The sequence below is a fragment of the Rattus norvegicus genome, chromosome 7, assembly GCF_021556685.1.
Source record: "Rattus norvegicus strain SHRSP/BbbUtx chromosome 7, alternate assembly SHRSP_T2T, whole genome shotgun sequence".
NCBI lineage: Eukaryota > Metazoa > Chordata > Mammalia > Rodentia > Muridae > Rattus > Rattus norvegicus.
The window spans coordinates 118,268,257-118,291,156 of record NC_141540.1 but is presented as its reverse complement, the minus strand read 5'-3'; the positions used below and the strand labels follow the sequence as shown (position 1 = coordinate 118,291,156).

Genomic DNA, 22,900 nt, shown 5'->3' with positions numbered 1-22,900 from the left:
ACCTCTTCCCATCCACTGCCTCACCCTGAATTCCTCTCTCTTTTTTTTCGACCTCCATGGGGATTCAGGACTCAGGCCAAGCAAGGGCTGCAGGCAAATGCTGAAGCCCACTGCTGCCTGGATTAGGGAGTTACCTGGAGATTTTTCTAAGCGTTGGATGCTCAGGTCTCTAACAGTGAATTTTCGTATAAACGTATGTAGTATGTTAATACAGTGGCTGTTTTTCTTCATCCTAGCTAGTTCCCCGATAACAACACAGGAAGACCAAGATTTATTTGCAACTTAAAAGCACAACAACTGGGCATTATAATTCTACTATAATCCTCTGGTCTAATGTGGCTACCTCCTGGGCAAAAAGCCCAATATACTTGCATTTTTGTATTTGTCTGTTTCTCTGTGCTTCAGGTGTGTTCTCCCATGGTGTCTCTCAGGACCCCTTCTATGTGGTGAATCCCCTCTTCCTCTCTATCTCTCCCCCTCCCCTGGCTGACAGAAGTCCCACCCTATTCTCTCTAGTGCCTAGTTATTGGCTTTTCCAGCTTTTATTGATATGGCAGAGAATGAATGGTGAGCATCCTTCACACAGACTTGAGGTAGGAGATTCTAAACATAAACCTTAGAATGCTACGTCTATTTGGAACCAGACGGTGGGATAGAGAAATCAGCATTAGAATAATACAAGGGTAAACTTTTAACATCATGCCTATAAAGGTCCTCATGAAAGAGACCCTGGTATAAATTAGGGGCGCACGGGACAGTGCAGTAACCACGGCTTCCTTAGGCCAAGCCTCAGAACCAGTGCTTTGGCCAGGATGCTGACTAAGGCCTGGTCGAGGACATCTAACCCCAAGGAGACCGTCTCGAAATGATGGCTGACACTGAGGTAAAACATAGCTATGGAGAGGCCCCTTCATCAACACGCGTGACCTTCAGAAGGGTTTCACTTGGAGGGTGGTACTATTACCGAAATTTCAAAGAGGAGGAGAATGATGCATGGGACTGTGGGGGGCCCTCACACAGTCACCTAGTCACAAGGTAGCAGCACCAGGATTTGAGCCCAGGATGCTGTAACTCCAGCATGGAGGTGCTTAGCCACCAGCCTGCATTGTCAGGGAGAGGGGGCCCGCTGACGGTCCATATCCTCACTGCCCCTTCCCACTCTTGAGGTGAGGGAGGGGCCTTGTACATCTGGTGTCCCTCTCTAAAAGACTGTTCCACACCACCAGCTGGCGCCGCGGGGCTGGGATTAGACAGACTCAGCTTGCCTCCTTCCCAGCCAGGCTTCTCAGATGCTGAAAGCCTTTTCGTAGACAGGGGACCATCGCCAGCCTTCAGAAGATACCAGTCACTATGGAAACCCAGGGATTCTACAGAATCCCAACGGGTTGGCTTTCCGGAAAGCTTTTCGTGGTTCCACCTGGGGCCCTGCTACAAAGTGGGAGGGAGGGTGATATCCAACGGGGCCCAGATTTGGCCACCATGACAGGTTAACCCCAAGCTTTTAGCAGCAGCTTTGCACATCCGGCATAGATTTGTGGAGCCGCTCTTGCGAGGGCCTTCTGTGTGAGATGCATTGGAAGAGGCCTGCTGAGAATGGGTGGTGTGTGTGTGTGTGTGTGTGTGTGTGTGTGTGTGTGTGTGTGTGTGTGTGTGTGTGCGTGTGCGTGTGTGTGGTGATTCTCTAATTACAGTGTGCATCACGTGCCATTCAGAATAAAAGCTGAGCTAGGATCTGTACCGCGAGCCTTGCCACGCCCCTCCCCTTCCCCACAGTAGGCATGCGCACACGCCTAGTCTAATAGCAGCGCTGGGGCTTCTGCAGCTTTCGCTCTGTCTCCAAGCCCCGCGCCTGACTGTGACACCAATGAACACGCTGCCACTGACACACAAGACATGGGGGTCACGTGGCCTGTCTAGTTAAATAAAAGCTCTTCAATGGTTAATTGCACGGTACAGTGTAGTGCTGATGAGTCCCCAGGGAGAGGACTCACCCTCTTCGTTTTTATACGTACAGGGAACTGCAGGTTCTAAGAGGTGAGGGGCAGGTCCAGTGTCCCCCCATCCCCACTCCCACCCCATTAGTAAACAACTTTCCAAATCGCATTTTCTCTGTCCTATGGGTGTGCCTAGAGACCAGTTGGAAGACACAGCACCTTCTTGTCCCAGCCTAGGGGTAGAAGCTGTGCAGGAGAGCCAAGACACAGATGTACCCTGCCTTGTGGAAACCAAGGAACATACCAAGCTAACCCCAAGTGGTCCCTATGGATTCAAGTTTAGGACTCCCAAGAAAGGACCTTGTGGCAAGCTAGAAACACTTCACCCTAGGGAAGAGGCTTTTGACCTGTTGCAGTTTCTCCAGCTGGGATATGGAATAAAACTGAACCTTAAAATTTAAGAGCTGAGGCCTGGTGGTGGTGGTGCATGCCTTGAATACCAGCACTAGGGAGGCAGAGGCAGGTGGATCTCTGTGAGTTTAAGGCCAGCCTGGTCTACAGATTGAGTTCCAGGACAGCCAGAGATATATAAGAAACCCTGGTGAGGGTAAGAGGGTATGGGAGGATGGACAGGGTGATGGTAAAAGCTAGAAGGACCAGAGATGAGATCAAGGTGACCTGGGTGGCCCAGTTGGAGAGGTTCAAAGGAGCCTACAGCTTGCAGCCAGCAGATTCCGGTGAAGGCTGCTCCTGGGGTTGGAGCAGGGGCGAGCTGCCAATCCACAGCCTTCCAAGAGGCCTCCAAGTTCTCTGATTTGCTGTCTTGTTCCAGCAGATGATGGGGGGAAAAATCTCATCTCTTCTCCCACCAGTAAAACCCAGGGATTGGGTTCCAGGCCCCTGTCTTTAAAATGACAAAAGATAACCAAAACAAAACAATGTACCTGGAGGAAAAAACTGAATGAGAATAAGAAGAGCAATGTCTACCCCTCCCCCACTCCTTCTATTCCTTCCCCTCCTCACTTGTTCTTGGCAGTGTGTGTGTGTGTGTGTGTGTGTGTGTGTGTGTGTGTGTTGAAAGATCCCACACAGAGAGACCCTTACTCAAGTCTTGGGAAATCGCGGACCCCAGACACAGAGAGACCATTTTGGATGTAATAAGCAAAGGCGAGGTTTATTATGGAGACCTATTACAGAGATCTCCGGGCCGACACGTTTCTTGCGCAGGAGACAGAGGTGTCGACCCTGAAACTCAAAAGTCAGGGGTTTATATAGGGAAAGCTAGGGGTTTTGGCGCGGTTACACACAATTGGCTCATTCAAACATAGCAGAGAGAACAAAGCAGAAGAGTACGTGCTAGAAGTCAGGGGCTTATCAGGGTCTGGAGGACATCTGGTTAAAGTATGGCCCTGAGTGAGCTGGGGGGATGTCTTCTTGCCGGACGGCCCATGAATCAACTCCGATTGCCTGGGCTGGATCCTGCATTCCTTTTCCTTATCTCTATGGCCTGCTATTCCTGGCGGCAGGGCTTAGCCCTGAGTCTGTGGCTTTTGGGGCTTACTCTTTTAGTTTTATATTTTTAAACCTTAAATTTGTATAATTTTCCTTTCAGTGTGTGTGTGTGTGCGCGCGCACACGCGCGTGCGAGCACGTGCACGTTCACGAATCCCTGGACCTGCTGAACCGCATTTACATATGTATTGTCTGTGTTGCTGCTCTGTGTGTCGCGTATGATGCTTGTTTTATGTGTGCTAGTAGATGTCAGATGCCTGGATGAGAGATTCGTATGCAGAGGTGTACCTGGGGTGTGCCGTGCTAGCATGTGCACATACAGATGCACATGCCTTGTGAGCCTGCGCCCAGAGCCTTCGCGTACCTCTGTGTTTATGGTACTTATGCATATGGTGACCTGGGGGCTGTGTGTGCACCATAAGGCTGCCTCCGAGAGGCAATTTGGAAAGTCTAGGAAAGCCTAAAGGTCGGAGGCTTTACTATGTTGTTCTGATTGGTTCCAAGTGCACTTCAGGTCCATAGTTGTAATTATTCTGACACCGGGAGGAAATAAACAGTCCCTTCTCTGAAATGACGTCAAAGAAGCACAAGCTGACCTAACGATGGGAATGGGAAGACGTCCAAGTATTTGCTGCTCTTGGTCCGCTAAAGAATCAGGAGGGGCCAGGAAGGCAGCAAAATTGCCATGCAGCGTGAGGACCTGAGTTTGGATTCTCAGCACCCAGTAAAGCCAAGTTCAGCATCATTGCCAGGGATCGTGGCTCTGGAAAGAAAGGCAGAAGTGGGAGGGTCCCTGGCCAGCTGCCTAGGTGAGTCCCTGAGCTGCAGGTTTAGTGAGAGGCCCTGTCCCAAAAGATAAAGTGGAGCTGGAGACGTGGCGCAGGCGTTAGGAGCACATACTGTGCTTGCACCGGACCTGCGTTTGGTTCCCAGCACACACGTCTGGTGGCTCACAACAGCCTCTAACTCCAGCTTCAGGGGGTATAGCGCCTCTTCAGGCCTCTGAAGGCATTGCACACGTTCGCACAGGAACACTGGCAAATGAATACATCCATAGTAAGATAATAAATGTGGTGGTCACACCTTTCATCCCAGCACCTGGGAGGCAGAGGCAGGTGGATCTCTGAGTCTACAGAGTGAGTTCTAGAACAGCTAGGGCTACACAGAGAAATCCCGTCTCAAACAAATGCAAAAAAATAAATAAATAAAGTAAGTCTTTTGAAAAACGTAAGGTGGGGACTGGAGTGATAGCTCATGAGTTAGAGTTCTCGCTGCTTTTCCAGAGGAACCAAGTTCAGATCTGGCAGCTCACAACTATCTGTAACTCCAGCTACTGGGTCTGACACCTTCCTCTGGCTTCCACAGGCACTGGCACGCATGTGTACCCCCCCCCACACACACACACACACACAGATACATAAATAAAAATAAATCTTAAAAGTTGATGGAGGGCTGGAGAGATGACTCAGTGGTTGAGAGCAGTGACTGTTCTTCCAGAGGTCTTGAGTTCAAATCCCAGCAACCACATGGTGGCTCACAACCATCTGTAATGAGAGCTGATGCCCCTCTTCTGGTGTGTCTGAAGACAACTACAGTGTACTTATATATATTAAATAAATAAATCTTTTTAAGAAATTGATGGAGAACAATTGAGAAGGACGTCTAACATTGACATTGACGACAAACATGTACACACACAAAAACTTGTGCATACACATGCAACACATGTGACAGATAGTGGGGTTAGTGAGCCAGGGGCACCCTCTGACCCTCTGGGGAGAGATTTGATGGAGACGTCACGTTTGAGCTGAATGCCCTGAGGTCTTCACTCTCTGCATAACATCTGTCTGTGGGTCTCTGTATTCATTCCCATCTGCTGCTTCCCTGATGATGGCTGAGCAGGGCACTTATCTATGAGATTATAATAAAATTATATCACTTCCTCCTTCCCTTTCGTCTTTTCAAACCCGTCATATACCTCTCCTTGCTCTCTTTCATACAAATGGCCTCTTCTTTCGTTAACTGTTGTCAACACATATATGTATACACATATTTTTAATGGGCATGTCTGTGTGTCTGACAGGAGATTGTATTCCACTCTGTGGGTGCTGAGAATCAAACTCAGGTCCTCTGCAAGGGCAGCTGGTGCTCCTAACCACCAAGCAACTTCTGCAGCCCCATATATATGTGTATATACACATACATATATATACACATACATACATATACACATACATATATATACACATACATATATATACATATATATACACACATACATATATACACACATACATATATACATATATACACATGCATATATACATACATATACACACATACACATATATACACATACATATATAAATACATATATACATATATACACATACATATATATACATATATACACACATACAAATATATACACACATATGTATATATACACATATGTACACATACATATATACATATATATACACGTACATATATATACACATACACACACACACATACATATTTATTCCTAAATGCAACCTTATCAGTCTGTAACATGTTATTGTGTGTGTGTTTTCACGACTGACTGTCCCCACCAGCAGGGACCCAGTTATTCAGGGTCCCGAAGGGGCACCACCCTTGGGCCTAAATGGGGGGCGAGAGAAGGAGACCAAGCAAGATTCTGTTGTCAAGGTCTCGTTTATTGGGATGAATGTTACAGCTTTTAAGGCTTTCAGGTAGGGGGAGTGACCTTTGTGAAACACAGAGGAGGGGGAGGTGCGGATACAGGTAGTGATAGCTGGAGGCAAAGAGGTCAGGCGGTAGACGATGAGGTCAGGCGGTGGAGACACCGGGTGTTGATTCAGGAGGTAACAGGTATCTGCTAAGGGAGCTGAGGCATCCCTTGAATGTTATCTTCCTGTGCCGTAAATTCTTGGGAGAGGCTTTCATTCAACAATCTTAAGACTTAAGGCAGTCATCTTAGGGGTGAGTCTCTGTGGCCAAACAGCCCAGAGTCACCTAGTCACTTTGAACCATGCAGTCAAAAAGCGGCTAGGCCCAAATCCAATATGGCTCTGTACATCTCCCCCATTATTCTTTTTTTTTAAAGGACCATTAGGTGGAAGTAGTGGTCTGAGAGAGATCAGACATGCCTCACAGAGTGCCCAGCTCGGCCATGGCGAGCCACTCTTGCAGTTAGGACTGCACCCCAATGGCTAGGAATGAACTTATGCTGTAACACACCGTTCTGGGCTATACATGTGTGTTATTGGGGGAGAAACTGGGCAGAGGAGCATTTGACTGGCCCGCACGTTTAAACGGGGTGTAGCCACCTCTGTCTTAGGATCGACCTCTCGAACCCCAGCCTTATCCGTCATAGGACCACCTTGTCGCCCTCAAGGCTCCATGTCTAGATTGGTCAAGGGTCAGAGGAAGTTGCCCGTCCCTGAGGATAGCTACATTGGATCATCTTCTCATTCCTCTTACTTGAGCCCAGGGGCGAAAGAGTAGGGGCCAGATGGCATTAATATAAGAGATTGTGGGAATTGAGCCTCTCCCGATAAGTAGTGGGCACCTCATCTGGTTCTCCTCAGCTGCTATGGCCATACCACCAAGGGCCTATTCAAGCCTCTCCTGTAATAAAATTTAGAATTCCCAATTGTTAGCAACTGCTCCAGAAAGTTCACCCACTGTGCTTGCCTAACAACAGATTGGGGAGGGTAACTCCAGACACTGCAGACACAATGGCTGCAGCAGTAATGGCTGCTACAATAGCAGCGAAAGTGCCAAGGTCTTTCCCAGGACAGTTCAGGATCGGTCATTCTTCTCTGGAACAAGCAGCAGGCAATGGAACCATGTCTGAGATCTGCAGAACCAGGGCAGAGTTCCCCAGTCCACAGCAGCTTCACGCAGATGGCATTCCTGTGAAGCTACAGACTGCAAAATGACAACACCAGTTAAGGCAGCAAGAGTCACCAGGGGAATGGGGGGGGGCAGGGGTAACAGCTGGAGTCCAGTCTTCTCCAGAAAGCAGCAGTGCACAGAGGGTTGGAGCGCAGGCCGCAGTGGGGCAGGACACACCCAGCGGTAACACTGACTGCAGCAACGCCAAAATCTCTGTGATGACAAAAGATGAGGGGGAATCTTCCATCTTCCTCTCAGGGCAGGAATGACTCTAGGGACCCGAACCACGAGAGCTGAATCTTCATGCTCCCAGGATCAGCAAGTCTCACCAGCCACTCAGGCAGCTGGCACACTCCTGTAGCATCCTGTAGAAAAAAACACAAAGATTCCCTCTTCCCCATATAAAATATCTTAAGAGGATCATGCCAATATGTGGATCTTTCTATTTCACCTAGGCAGAAGTATGCCTAGCTGTAGGGTGCCATAAACTCAGAGTGTTCCTTGGCATCCAAATTTTAAAATTGAAATAAAAGGAGCATATTTTAGCATACAGGGATAACTCCCCTTTTTTATTTACTAAAATATTGTTAAAATATTATTTATTAAGATAAGTCCTTGGGGATTAAATTGAGGACACTGAGCACTTGTATTTATAAATTGACTTTTATACCAAATTATTGTCTCCAGCATTGTTTTGGATATATAAAGAATGAGATTTTTTGACTAACTGTTCCTATGTAAGGCCTATAATATGTCTAGTATCATTGTCCTCCCTTGCTAAGGAGTCCAGGCAATCCAGTTTGAGTTCTTAAATGGCCTATAAAGGAACAGTATTTAGTGTTCTTAACCACTAAGCCATCTCTCCAGCACCTCACAAACTTTATTTACCTAAATATAAGCATTAATTAGAAATGCCAAATCCTGTAAATATTGTCTAATTTCAGTCTTACTAGAAATCCCTGAGCTGGTAAGGTGAGGATGGGAGTTGAAAGTAAGCAAATGGAGTCTTCCTCTTTTTGTGAGGGTGTGTTATCAACTCCATTACCATTTTCAAAGAGCTGGGTCTATGGTTTTGTTTGTTGTCTGAGCCAGAGCACTGAAAGGACAGTGAGTTGTCAGACATTCACACTGAAATCATCACTCACTGATTTTAAGTAGAAAACCTGCCTCTAATAAAGCATTAAGTAATTGTAAAATTTGAGGGCTAGTAATATCTAAAAAAAGAAAACTTTTTAATCAACTGTAAACCATAAGCCACACATTGGCTATCAGTATATGAATTGAAAGCTTGATTTTTTTTTTAATTTTAAAAACAGTGGCTACGGGGCTGGGGATTTAGCTCAGTGGTAGAGTGCTTACCTAGGAAGCGCAAGGCCCTGGGTTCGGTCCCCAGCTCTGAAAAAAAAGAACCAAAAAAAAAAAAAAAAAAAAACAGTGGCTACAGCACGTAATTTAATAATCTGTGCTGAAGCAGGGGAAACTGAAGAGAATAAACAAGTGATCTAATCATACATGTAGCCTTTTCATTAGATGAACCACCTATAAATACAGTAAGCTCATTTCCTATGGGTTGCATGCACAAATTTATAGAAAATACAAAAGCATGCAAAGAGTAAAATTATCAACTTTGCCTGAAAAATTTGTATGTGATAGGCCAAATATCAGTATTTTGTAATAACTAATTTAATTGCTGTTTGGAATAAGATATGTTTTACCAGGTTTCTTTTTTTTTCTTTTTTTTAAATACTTTCAAGACTCTAGCCTACAATTCTGTATTAACACAACTGAAGCTTTATCTCCAATGAGGATAACAAACAAAGATCTAAGTCCTCTGGTAAGGTGAGGTACTTAGCCAATTAACATATCCTTAGAAGCTTAAAATTAGTTTTAAATATTCTTTTCTGGAGTAGTGTGTCAGCTACTCCCCAAATATTAAAGCTCATTTTGAGAGCAAAGGTTTGTAGTAAAAATTTCCATATAAGCAAACTGCATCAATCCTTCGTAAATCCTGTAACAATCTCTACCTGTTTGATTTTTTCTCAATTATAAATAAGTTTGAGTTAGTCAATTTAACACTGGCAATCCTTAATCACAATCCTTAAGTTCTCCTTGTAACACCAGAGCACAGCCACAACTTTGGGAAGTCACCTGAGTTCTGAGTACTTGACTAGGCAGCTGTCCTTGGGGCAGTGGAATTAGCATCAAAATACAGGTAACTTCAGGGCAAACCACAACTTTGGAAAGCAAAACTCAACCTCCAACAAATGATCTAGTCTCCAAAATCCAGTCTCCAGTCTATCCTTCATGCTACAAAGTTGACTGCCAATTCCTATATATGAACGCACGATGGTGCGGTCTCCGATACCTCAACAAAGAGACATTGCCCTAAATTCTTTTAGAAGCCTGGTTTCTAGAATAAGAATTCCATAAAAATATTACCTCAATTTAGACCTATTTCCCTAGGTTGGCTCATGCCACATGTTGTCTAGAATGACTTTATCCAAATTACCAGCTTTATGTCAACTTTCTGTTACCAATATTATACCTTTTTAACCATATCCAATAACGTAAAAGCCAATAGCCCATAACCAAGGCATGTAGAGCATATTTATACATTTAAAACCAATCAGAAACAAAATTGAAGTGGCTACATATTTCTTTAATATTTAGACCAAGCACCATTTTTACGTTTCTAGCTATGATTTTAAGAGAAGCACCTTGTCACCTGCTAAGTCTAATATTAAGTCAGGGATTTTTCTAAGAGAAACAGCTATCAGCTTTATTACCATAGAAGCTGTGAAGCTCCTGGTGCCTTTAGGATCGGCTAGTGTAAACATTTAGCCAGCCCCCTGGGGAGCTTGCCCAGCGGACTTAGGCTTCTAGCACCAGATGTAGGCTCCAAAAGCCAATTGAAACTTTTTATTTATTTGTACCTTTCTTGAAAGGAGTTAAAACTACATCAATGGGTGAATCAACCAGCATTTAAAATTTTAACCTTTTCTTTTAAACATGAAACACAAAACATTCAAGCAACGAGAAGCAAGAACCACAGACATAAACTGACAGACATGGACAGTAGACATAGAGGGAAAAAACTAGATGGTGTCCCACCGAAGGGACCCACATATCCTACCTATGGAACCCAGAACCAGAAATAAGCATTTCTCCAATAGGAGCCAGCAGAGAGGCAGGACGTCTCCTGCCTTTCTTCTGTTCCTAGGAGAGCTCTAAAAAGTTTTTCTCTTCTGCGGAGAGTCCAGGAGGACTGTTTTTCCCAAACCCATTCTCTCTCATGTCCAGGGTGTAAACTATCTCTAATCAGGGTCCAAAGACTAAAATATAACTCTAAAAGAACGCATATGTAAAAACACTTTACCATTACCTTGTCCCTTTTTTATTATAAGTTTTACTTAAGCTAGCCCCACACTGTTTAAAATTAACCAGGGACACCTTTCATCAATAAAACAAAAAAACTTGATTAAATCCTTTTTTTTAACTCTTAATCCTCTCTCCCTGAGTGAGCGCTTGATCTCTCCTATGAAACAAGCCTCCTTAGACAATACCTTCCCCATGGCGATGGGACGACACTTATTCGACTGGTCTTACCTCCCTCTCCAGCGATGCACGAGCGATGCAGCCTGAAGAGTCCTCAATCTCTCCACGGATCTCCTGTCTCCGTCGTCCGGTAGTTGGCCGTACTTCGGGGTCCCTGTTCGGGCGCCACTTGTCCCCGCCAGTGGGGACCCAGTTATTCAGGGTCCCGAAGGGGCACTACCCTTGGGCCTAAATGGGGGGCGAGAGAAGAAGGAGACCAAGCAAGATTCTGTTGTCAAGGTTTCGTTTATTGGGATGAACGTTACAGCTTTTAAGGCTTTCAGGTAGGGGGAATGACCTTTGTGAAACACAGAGGAGGGGGAGGTGCGGATACAGGTAGTGATAGCTGGAGGCAAAGAGGTCAGGCGGTAGACGATGAGGTCAGGCGGTGGAGACACCGGGTGTTGATTCAGGAGGTAACAGGTATCTGCTAAGGGAGCTGAGGCATCCCTTGAATGTTATCTTCCTGTGCCGTAAATTCTTGGGAGAGGCTTTCATTCAACAATCTTAAGACTTAAGGCAGTCATCTTAGGGGTGAGTCTCTGTGGCCAAACAGCCCAGAGTCACCTAGTCACTTTGAACCATGCAGTCAAAAAGCGGCTAGGCCCAAATCCAATATGGCTCTGTATAGCTGACCACTTGGCATTACATCATGGGTTAGTGAGCCCTTCCCTGAGGAAAACTGTTGCTCTTCTCTCAGCCTTCCTTAGTTGCCTGCTCAGGGTTGAGGCCCCGTGGGCTTTCTCCCCTTCACTTTAGTGGGTCTGCTGTCGTTCCTCGTCCAGCCTGTGCTGACGCAGTCATATTGGTGAGACTTTACAGGTTTAGCCTCTGATATTACTTAGAGGACACAACCTCACAGCAAACTTCCTGATCTTTCCGACCCCTCTCAGCCGTAGATGAGAGAGTTGCCCTGTAGATGTGTTCACTGGGACCATTGGGTTTGACGACTGTATTTTGATTGGCTGCCGTTTTCTATAGTGGTTTCCGACTATTGCAAAGACTATCATAGTTTTAAAACTTTATGATTGATATGTGTGTTTAGTAGAAAGTAGACTAGTAGAATGCCGCGATAGATCTCTCGGTTGATTCTTTTTGTCTTATTAGGTAGGGTGTTTGTTTGTTTGTTTGTTTGTTTGTTTGAGACAAGGTTTCTCTATGTAGACTTGGCTATCCTGGAACTCGCTCTGTAGACCAGGCTGGTCCCAAACTCAGAGATCTGCCTCTGTCTTCAAGCACTGGAAACAAAAGTGTGTACCACCCGACCCAGTGATTCCTTATACTCTTAACCAGATACGTTTTTAAATTAAAAGTTTTAAGCTTTAATGTCCTCAAAGCCAATCTAACTCTAATCACTCCAGTATCTTGGGGACTCCAGTTTCTCTTGAGAGGGTGACAGGTTCCTCAATTCTGACTTCTAGAAACAGAAACAGAAATGGTGGCAGTTGGCCAACTAGGTGCTCCGCACCCTGAAGATGTCTCAGTGGGACAACTGTTCTTCCCCAGGGTGTCTTGTTGGCCTGGCACTGGGTGTAGCAATAGCATATAAGGAGACGCTGCTCGTCCACAGCCATCTGTGCAGGCTGCTTTTGTGGTCAGAAAACCATAACACTTAGGGATTTCTTTCTGTCTGCTTTAATGTCTCCTTCTGAAATGTGTGTATAGCAAGGCCATTTAATCTGGAACTTGCTGTTTTGGGTCTGGGAACAGCATCACAGAGTCCTCTTAAGGAAGTGCATTCAAACCAATTCTTCGTGTTTCTCGTGTTTTTCCAAAGTGAGTACATAGCCAACATTTATTTTAGTCTTGGGTTAAATTTGAAATAAGTCAACAGACAAATCCACAAAATCCAAATGTCTGTGTTAGATAAAGAAAGAAGAAAAAGTCCAGAGACCGAGTCTCATTCCTGAAGAGCCTTTGATAAAGTGGGGCTAGCAGTGCACACCTTCAGTCTGAGCACTGGGTAGGCAGAGGCAGACAGAGCTCTGTGAGTTCAAGGTAGCCTGACTTCCAGGCTGAGCAAGGTGATACAGTGGGGCTGAAATAACCCACTCAAGAAAGTTACATACCGGGGCTGGGGATTTAGCTCAGCGGTAGAGCGCTTGCCTAGCAACCGCAAGGCCCTGGGTTCGGTCCCCAGCTCCGAAAAAAAGAAAAAAAAAAGTTACACACCACGCTCTGTTGATCAATTAGGAGGGTGGTGAGTCCGCAGCCAACCAAGAGAATAGGTTCATGCCTGAGAAAGACTCTTGGCGTCCAGACAAAGGAGGGCAGGGTTTTTAAAAGTCACAAGGCTGCAATGCCATCAGACCTAGTGCAGGCCAGGGGGTCTTTACCATATAATTTTTTGAGCTTGTAAAATATCACACAAGGACATTCTTTAAGAGAATGTTAAAAAAAATGCTAAACTATTTTTACACATCAGGACTCTCGCTCAATAGGGATGTGCTAATCCTTAAATTTGCAAGAGGAAAAAAAAATGGTTCCACAATTTTGAGCCAAATTTGAAGCAAGCTTCAATTAAAGACTGTGGAGGATGGACTTTGGTCAGGACCACTCTCTGGAATTTCAGCAAGTGGCCGTGAGACACACGTTGTTGAGGCTTTTAAGGACAAAAACCCCACTGCCACCGTATTTCCCCATGTGGCTTTCTTTTTTTTCCAAGAGCAACAGCTCTCAGCACGTCAGGAGTTTGCCTGGTCCTCGGAGAGGTGGGTTTTATAGGTTAGCTTTGGCTCTTACATTTCCCCCTTGAGTTGTCCCCGGGGTTAAGTCCTTGACTCTGTGATGGGTACTTGTTTATATTGGGATCTAATAACCATCAGCTTCATGGTACGCAGACAGGAATTATCATCTATCTGAGGCATCAGTCATGCCAGTGCCAATAGAATTAGCAGAAGCAGAAGGGCCAAAGGCCCTGTGATGGCTGACATCAGAGGTACTGGCTAGGAGAAGCCTGGAAGTGGATGGGTCACATCAGACAATGATTTTCTCTTAGGTCCTCTTTTTGTGATATTTCTTTGAGTGTACCAGATTACAATCCATGTGATTTGTATAGAAATGACAATTTTCTCTGAAAGCCATACAATACCCTTTGTCCTGGATAAGCCAGGCCAAGCTGCCCTATCATATTGTAGAACTATGGGTCCGTTAATGGGTTGTCCTGTTGATAAGTCTGAGCCCACTGTCTTAGTTTGGGTTTACATTGCTATGAAGAGACACCATGGGATGGTTTGCATATGCTTGGCCCAGAGAATGGCACTATTAGAAGGTGTGGCCTTGTTGGAGTAGGTGTGTCACTATGGGTGTGGGCTTAAGAACCTCACCCTAGCTACCTGGAAGTATTCTACTAGCAGCCTTCAGATGAAGATGTAGAACCCTCAGCTCCTCCTGCACCCTGCCTGCCTGGGTGTGCCATGCTCCTGCCTTGATGATATTGGACTGAACCTCTGAGTCCTTTTAAGACTTGCCTTGGTCATGGTGTCTGTTCACAGCAATAAAACCCTAAGACACATGACCAGGGCAACTCTTATAAAGAAAAACATTTAACTGGGGCTGGCTTACAGCGTCAGAGGTTCAGTCCATTATCATCATGGTGGGAAGCATGGCAGTGTGCAAGCAGAGATGGTGCTGAGGAGTCAAGAGTTCTACATCTTGATCTGAAGTCAGCCAGGAAGTGGTTCTCTTCTGCACTGGGCGGAGTTTGAGCACTAGGAGACCTCAAAGCCCGCCTACACAGTGACACACTTCCTCCAACAAAGCCACACCCATTCCAACAAGGCCACACCTCCTAATAGAGGCACTTCCTATGGGCCAAGCATATTCACACCGCCACACCCACTTTCCTGGTATTCCAATTGGCATTATAAGTTATTTCTCCACCGGTGAAATGAGCCAATTCAAGCCAGATTAGAATATATAAAGTCAGGTTTATTGGGAAGCTGGTCTTGGGTGAGTTCACTGGTCTCAAGGAAGGATGCCAGGGAAGTCACCAATCAGAGGGGGCAGGGGGAAGGGAAAGAAAGAAAGAATGAGTGCAAAGGGGTGACAGGGGAGCCCAAAGTGTCTGGATGATATAGGAAGAGCCTCTGGGGGAAGGGCAGCTCAGCCCCTGGTCTGGAAGGTCAGGATTGAGAGCAGGGTAGGGAATGAGGGATGCTGGGAGAACCTGGAGGCGAGGCCAGGTCCGCTTTGATATGTAAAATATGCACCTCAGCCCCTTGTCCCAGGTCTGAAACCCAACAGTTGCCATTTTGTCCCCTATGCCAGAGTTTCCTTTTGACTTAGCATTTCAGCCTGGTGGGGGGGAGGGGGGAGCGTGACATCACACTCTCGTCTGTAACTACTTCCAGGTGAAACTAAGGCATCATTCTCAGGGCCCAGTCAAGGCCAGGCAATCTATCAGGGCATCTATAGAAGCCTCTGGTTAGCTGACCCAGCTGAATAGACAGGGACCAATCACACCGGCTGGACTGGTTCACAAAGGCTTTCAGCCAAGCCCAGAGCTCAGCAGTTTACAGTCCACAGGTGATCCCTGAATTGTGTCTGCTGAGTGGAATATCTGCTGAGACAAATATAGACTAGGGACAGAACTTAAAATCTAGGAACTTAAAGGAAAATCTCGCATTTGGGACGTCCAGGCCCATAGTCCTAGTAATTGGGAAGGGGAGAGAGCCTATCATCCGGGGAAGCAGGCTGGGCTTATCTGGAGTCCATCTGACCTGGTGACAAGTGGAGCCAAGTCTTGTAACTTCTTTGACTCCCTGAAGCTTACATGAATTTTTAGTTTACAAAAAGAGATGGAAGTTTTAGATATATTAGTATTAACCTGTACTGAAATCCACATAGCTGGAGTCGACTCTCGCCTTTGAGTCCTAGTAAAAACTATAGCTTTTAGGTACAAGGCATGAACAGGGGGCTGGAGAGATGGCTCAGTGGTTAAGAGCACTGACTGCTCTTCCAGAGGACCTGAGTTCAATTCCTAGCAATCTCATGGTGGTTCACAACCATCTGTAATGGGATCTGACGCCCTCTTCTGGTGTGTCTGAGGAGAACAACAGTGTACTCATGCATAAAATAAGTAAATCTTAAAAAAAAAAAAAAGCACAAACAGAACATTTTTTTTCCCTCTCTGTTCAGAGAGCCAAATATATGCTTTTAGCTAAATGAGATCCCCTGTGAGTGTATGTTTAGGAGACAGCCAAAGGAAATTTAAATTTGAGCTTCTCATTGAATAGCATCAAGGTCCTACCAAGGTATCAGAACTCCACTGACCAGTGTTAAAACTCTGAACCTTTGAAATCTTAGACTCATAATAGCACAGAAGGGGAAAAAGAAACCTAAAACATTTCCCATTATTCACATATCTTAAATTATCTTTATACCAGACTGGAGAGATGGCTCAGAGACTGAGAGCACTGACTGCTCTTCCAGAGGTCCTGAGTTTAATTCCCAGAAACCACATGGTGGCTCACAGCCATCTATAAAGAGGTCTGGCGCCCTCTTCTGGCATGCAGGCATAGACTCAAGCAGGACAGCATGTACAAAATAAATGAATAAATAAATAAACACATCTTTTTTAAAGAAGATACTTTTATACATTTATAACGTGTATATCTTAACATTTTTTCCCACTTACTCACTTATCGGAGACACGAGTGGTAATTACTGAGAGCAGTCATGTAAGGCATTTTCCTTTAGTAGAAACTGACACCTGAAACTTACTTATTCTTTGATATGAAGCCTGTTAGTAAGGCGAACTTGTCTGCTTTTTCTTAACAAGAGACCCAGTAGCTCTAGACTAACACAGTGTCTGCAGTCTTGGGAGAGAAGCCAGTTGCCTGCTGCTGCCAAGCTAGTAACCATGACTGTACTAAACTGTAACTAGCCTAGTGGCCAGTGCCATCAGAGACCTGAGGAGGATAAATTATAGCAGGAAGCACAATCCAAATGGCCCATGGATACTAAACGGCAGGGACTAGTTCATTCTCCATTACCCAGGCACCCATCCCAGGCTCCTGTGTTCTCCAAGGCATCGGGGACAGAGGTACCAGGACAGCCACCAGGATCAGAAGAAGAGAGGCTTTTCTGTGGAGGAGAAACATGGAGGACTGACCTTACTTTGTCTAGGCAAAGTGGGGTAATCAACTCTCCGGTGTCCTGCTTGTCCACGCTTTGGGCTGGGCCCTGAAGGTGGGCGAGGCATGGGGGACGTCTTACTAGCAATAGGACAATCCAGATGAAGTCGTTGTCATGTCCCATTATGCTCTTGGAGACTTTGAGGGTCACTGCTAGGATCTGGGGTATCTCTATCTGTCATAGTGAGTTTAAACATCTTTAAAGGCCATGTTGAGGGCCATTGTCTATTAGGGATATCAGGGCCAACCCTTGTTGATTATTTTTTTAGTTCCTTGCTTTAGGCTATACCTTGGAAACATATACAGGAGGCTAAATAAAGCCTTTCCCCCTGTACTTAACCACATTGGTACTCAGCATGACTCCAAGTAGAGTTCAGAACATATTAAAGCTTAATCATCTTTAACAGTTTATTATTATAAAAATAACAATTTCTGACTGAAACTCTTTCCATGAATACAGTCCACAGGAAGATTGGTAACTTTATGCCCTTACACAGTGTACCATTCTAGAATATAATAGTTTTTCGTTGAGGCCCCAGACAGCAGGAAGCTGTCGAAAGAGCATGGCACCCCCACCCAGCCCCACCCCTGCCTCACCAGTCACACCTAAATATTTCCTAATCTTTTATAATAAATAAGAGGGAGAAATGTTGGAAAACCCCACCCCATAAGCCTGCTTTCAGTAACCTAGCAACAGCAGACCAACCATATCATCATCAGCGACAATTTCACTACTGCCGGGAGTTGCACGTAGTGTCCTTATGCGCATGCGCTATACCCTCTTATAAAAAGTGCCTTTTTTTTTTCCTGCCCTCTTTCCGTTCACTTTCCTTCAGAGGCAGACTCTCTGTACACCCTCCCACCAAAAACCTCCCCCATGAGATCGGTTGCATTGTGTGACTTGGTGGCAATCCTTGGCTCCAATTCTGCCTCTTAAATCGTTAACAGCAGAACACAGGAAGCGTTGGGTGGAGAAAGAAGAGAGGTAGAAAGAGGTAGAAACGACATAAACACGGTACTCACGTCCTGGGAACCTCTGTTCCACAGCAGCTCTGTATTGGCCCAGGTACCTCTGGTTACTGTTTCCAATGGAGAAGTGTTCTCCCTCAGCCTGGAGAGATTCTACTGCTGCCTCTCCTTTAGGGAAGTCTCCGGCACCTGCAGGGCCAGGTAGATCTCTGGTGAGATTATCATTTGCCCCCAAGACCAACACAGTCCCCAGAGGAACATCACAGCAGACTCAAAGGATCCACCGACAGTCACACTGGTTAGGTCAATTATAAGTTCTGGGTCATTTATTGATAGCCAGACCAAGAGTGGGCTTGTGCCTCCGGAAGTCTTGATGCCCAAGTTCAGGTTTGTGACTCTTTTTTTTTTTTTTTTTTTTTTTTTCCGGAGCTGAGGACCGAACCCAGGGCCTTGTGCTTGCTAGGCAAGTGCTCTACCACTGAGCTAAATCCCCAACCTGGTGCCCAAGTTCAGGGGTACTGCACTTTTAAAGTTTACATCAGTTCCAGTGGCAGGGTGTGTGTGTGTGTGTGTGTGTGTGTGTGTGTGTGTGTGTGTGTGTGTCCGCGCGAGCGATACATTAGCCAGGATTTGGAGTGACCTAGTCACATCTGCTTTCTTTGTAAGGTTCTGCAGCATCTTCCAGACACTATGCGATAATTTTGGACCATGATCGAGATCATGGACAGTCTCAGAAGCCTGGCCAAGGTGAATGTGACCTTGACAGTCGCAGAGCAACTGAGGCTGTGACTAGTGACAATGGCACTGGGACAGGGTGGCTTCCCTTACTCATTTCAATCCCGGTGTCTTTAGTATTAAATACTTGATCTTGGCAAAGGGGTAATTACTGAGTCCTGAGGCTCACTGGCTTAACCCAGGCAATTCTTCGTCTGATGAACTTTGAGAGGCAGTTTACTCTACAAGACCCCGCATCCAGTCATATTAGGAAAAGGAGTAAAGGACCAGCAGGCCAGGGAGGAGGTTTGTGAACCATGGGATCCAATCAAACATTTTATGGTACCAGGAGTTATTTGACTCTCACTCCTGTTGCCTCTTGTCTAAATTACCTTTTGTTAAGTCTCTTTGAAGATTCTGGTTTGTTAACATAAAGAAGCAAGCCTTTCCCGGTGTCACATAAAACTCTCTCTGGGACATGGAAACTAAGTCTTAGCTTTGCAGGTTTTGGAAGATTACGCCTGCCAGAAACTCTACATAGGTATGGGGAGTATCGAGGGACAACTGAAGGTATCTAATGTCTGCATCTGGTGATTTATCTATTGTAGGCCCCCTATTTTTATTTGAGTAGGGCTGTAGTCCTGAGGAAGTAAGTGGTCCCTGCTACCATCCTTCCTACCATCATGGGAACAAGGAGAGAGATAGCCCTCCTGTATGCCTTGTGAGGCAGCCCAAAGGGGGATAAGAGGTGCCCCCCGCTGGCCCTGAATAAGTATATATTTGGGGCAGTCAATCACACATAAAACTGGATTCTAATGCAGGTATGCTGAGGTCGTACCTCGGGTGAGGCTAGTGGTACAGGCAGACCAAGTTCCCATGACAGAGAAGTAAGCTTCTGGGTTCAGAGAGGTCTTTCTTCTTACCCACCTGGAGAACATTAACACAAGTACCAAACCAAAGACAAGCAGGATTTATAACCCAGGTCGGGCCACTAACACTCAAATTTGAGTGCTTAGAACTGTGGTCCTGTGGGTCAGACTTCTCCTCGCCTCAAATAAAAACTGCTTTTGTGAAGAAAAAAAAAAGTGACCAATGACTAGTATTACAAGAGGCAGAAAAGGGAAGTAGATATAACCAAGCAGGAGTCCTACGTGAGCGGCTTTGCCTGAGTGGAACAGGTCCGGGTGAGATGCTCTATTTCTGGTCCTGGTCTGGAACAGGTTTGGCATGAGACGGATGAATCCAGGTGGGGTCAGCCTTGGCTGCAGTTGGCTCTGTCAGGACAACAGTATGAAGTCCTCTTGGGCCTGACGTCAGTCCTTCTTTCTGAAACTTCTTGATGTACACTTGTGTCCTGGTTAGAATGAATAACAAGGCATCAAAGATGGGCATCTCAAACCCTAGAGTAGACTGCAGTCTGGACCTGCTGGAGAGACTGGAGACACTTTAATGGAGACTAATGAGTAATCTCCTCGATGACTGGGTCTCTTAAATGGGGCAACAGTGTGTGAGTGTGAGTGTGTGTGTGTGTGTGTGTGTGTGTGTGTGTGTGTGTGTGTGTTGGAGGTTACCTTCCAAACATAATCTCATAGGGAGTGACTCCTGCCTTGTAAGGGGTAAATCTTATGCCAAGATTTACCAGGGGCCGGGGTAAAATGTTGGGCAAGTTTTTACTGGTTTCCAGAATTAGAAAGAATGGACTTTATAGTGTTTCATGTTCAACCTGCTGGAGCTCTGAGGTCCGTAGCCACAGTGGAGCTTCCAGGTTCCATTTAAGTAAGGTAAACAGTCTTGCTGACCACTGGGATTACAGATGAAGTGAAGGCAGGTCCACTATCTGATGAACCTAGAAATAATTTCATGTAAGAGTCTTGGTCAATGTCGGAGCAGTCTCCCTCCAGGCAGCAAAGGCTTTTATTCATTCTGAGAAGATGTCCACAAACATTAACAGATACTGCTATACCCATTGTGAGGAGGCTTTATCTCTGCGAAGTTGAATTCCCATCTCTCACCAGGGGTAGTCCCTCAGGCAACCACAGGGACACATTTTGATTCATGCTGTGGTTGACCTGTGTGCAGGAAAGACATTGAGAAGCAGCCTGGGTGGCCATGTCTTGGAGATGCAGAATCTGGTATCTGGAAGATAATAACTCGGGCAGTCTGATGGGACTGGGGTGGGGAGTCTGGTGTCCAAGGGCCACAGGGGTGGGACGAGGTGGGGGGATAATTCTTGAGTCTTAAAAGATCCACTGTCCAGGGGTTGGGGATTTAGCTCAGTGGTAGAGCGCTTGCCTAGGAAGCGCAAGGCCCTGGGTTCGGTCCCCAGCTCTGAAAAAAAGAACCAAAAAAAAAAAGATCCACTGTCCAGCTGGAATCTGTTTTGCATCCTGGGAGCAGGTGTTGCCCTCTTGTGTGTGTGTGTGTGTGTGTGTGTGTGTGTGTGTGTGTGTGTGTGTCGGGGTGGGGGTGGGGGGCTGTGGATCAAATGGCCAAGATAGAAGGGGACCTTCAGGCATCTCTCTCTCTCTCTCTCTCTCTCTCTCTCTCTCTCTCTCTCTCTCTCTCTGCTCCTGCTTATTGGGCTGCCTTCTGATTTCCTTGGGCTTCAGGAGTGTTGGCTGTTGCAATAGGCAGCGACCACCTCCTTGGGGAGCCAGACTTCCAGGAGAGAAGGCTTTTTCTCTCTATTTGTAAAGGTTTTTTATTTTTCAGCCAATATACCCCTCTCCCTGTAACTCATGGCATGAACATTGACAGCAGTCGGCTCTGCTTCCGGTCCAATGCGCCCTGTGTTAAGGTTTGTGCCTGTGTGGTGCCTATAGTTCCTGATGCTCAGGCCTTCCTGGGTTCATCGATGACTGCTTCGATCCATAAAGAGATCCACTTCCGTCTCAGGCCCGGGAATGTCTCGGAGATCTAGGCAGCTGGCCTGAGAAATGTCCAGTACGTCCCTCACAGTCATGGAAGGGGACTTCAGGGTTGTCATCAGGCATTAGTGTTGCAGGGTGGAGATTCTGTACTGCAGCAAAAGTGACACGGAGCTGACCAAGCAACACACTATGGTGTTGAGTGGTGTGGGCATTTGACACCCACTGGCCATTTGCCCCTCGTAGGACGGTTTTCACAGCATGGGGAACCGTCAAAGTCAGGTCCTGGCCCACAGTGAGATTTTCATCTTCCCCAACTAATATAGCAGACTATGGCATGCAGACAGGATGGCCAAACAGAGACCGCTGGTCCCAACGCTTGGATAGATATGCTACAGAGCCCAGCCACAGTCGCAAGGTCTGAGTTAAACCCCTTTGAAGTGGTAAAGTCTTGTGGACGAAAAGGTAAAATGGTTTAATAATATCTGGGTCAAGGTGGGGCTTGGCTCAGAGCTCGATTTGCTTTCCTGAAAGTCTTTTTTCTCTGTTTCAGATTACTTTAAAGGCTGGTCTCCTGCAGTGCCAGCATAAAGGGGCTGGGCTATTTTAGCAAACCCAGAAAACCAGAGCCTGCAATATCCCACCCCACCCACCAGGAATTCTCCTACCTGCTTCTTGGTTTGGGGGAGTGGAGAGCTATAGAATGGCTTCCTTTCCCATAGAGCTCAGAGGTCAGTCTATCTATCTATCTATCTATCTATCTATCTATCTATCTATCTATCTATTACCTTGAGTGAGTCTGTATCCCAGACGGGAGACTTCCATTTGGCAGAGCTGAGCCTCCACCCCCACCCCCAGAGTCTGGACATTTCACTGTCTGGAGCAGCTGGAGCAAATCTTTTGTATCTTTCAAACAGATGGTAGTGACAGCTGCAGCCAGTAGATCATCTACATACTGGAGCGGATTTGGATTAGGGCATGACACCTTGAATCTTGTTACTTCTTTTGTAACGCCTCCCCAAAGAGCGTAGGGGAATGTTTGTGCCCTTGGGGGTAGTCACATCCAGATTAGCCAGCTGGTCTCTTTGGACTTTGGATCAGTCCATTGAAAGATGAATATGACACCGTGGGATGGAGAAAGGATCCTTTAAAAAAAATGTTTACTTTATGTATATGAGTACACTGTTGCTGTCTTCAGACGCACCAGAAAGAGGGCATTGGATCCCATTACAGGTGGTTGTGAGCCATCATGTGGTTGCTGGGAATTGAA

At 46.0% G+C, this 22,900-nt stretch overlaps 1 long non-coding RNA gene across 2 annotated transcripts in view; it reads right to left on the bottom strand.

The window, feature by feature from the left end:
• Positions 1–6,126: 6,126 nt before the first annotated feature.
• The window catches only part of LOC148004862 (uncharacterized), a 33,562-nt gene continuing 16,788 nt past the window's right edge, over positions 6,127–22,900 (bottom strand). The window contains exons 2-6 of one of the 2 annotated variants that reach the window (XR_015625730.1): positions 19,915–20,117; positions 18,104–18,238; positions 10,956–11,132; positions 8,709–8,744; positions 6,127–7,714 (exon numbers count right to left, since the gene is read on the bottom strand). This is a non-coding gene — a long non-coding RNA (uncharacterized LOC148004862). Of the gene's footprint in view, positions 7,715–8,708; positions 8,745–10,955; positions 11,133–14,854; positions 17,031–18,103; positions 18,239–19,914; positions 20,118–22,900 lie in introns of those variants that run through there. The other variant, XR_015625729.1, reaches the window with a different exon arrangement.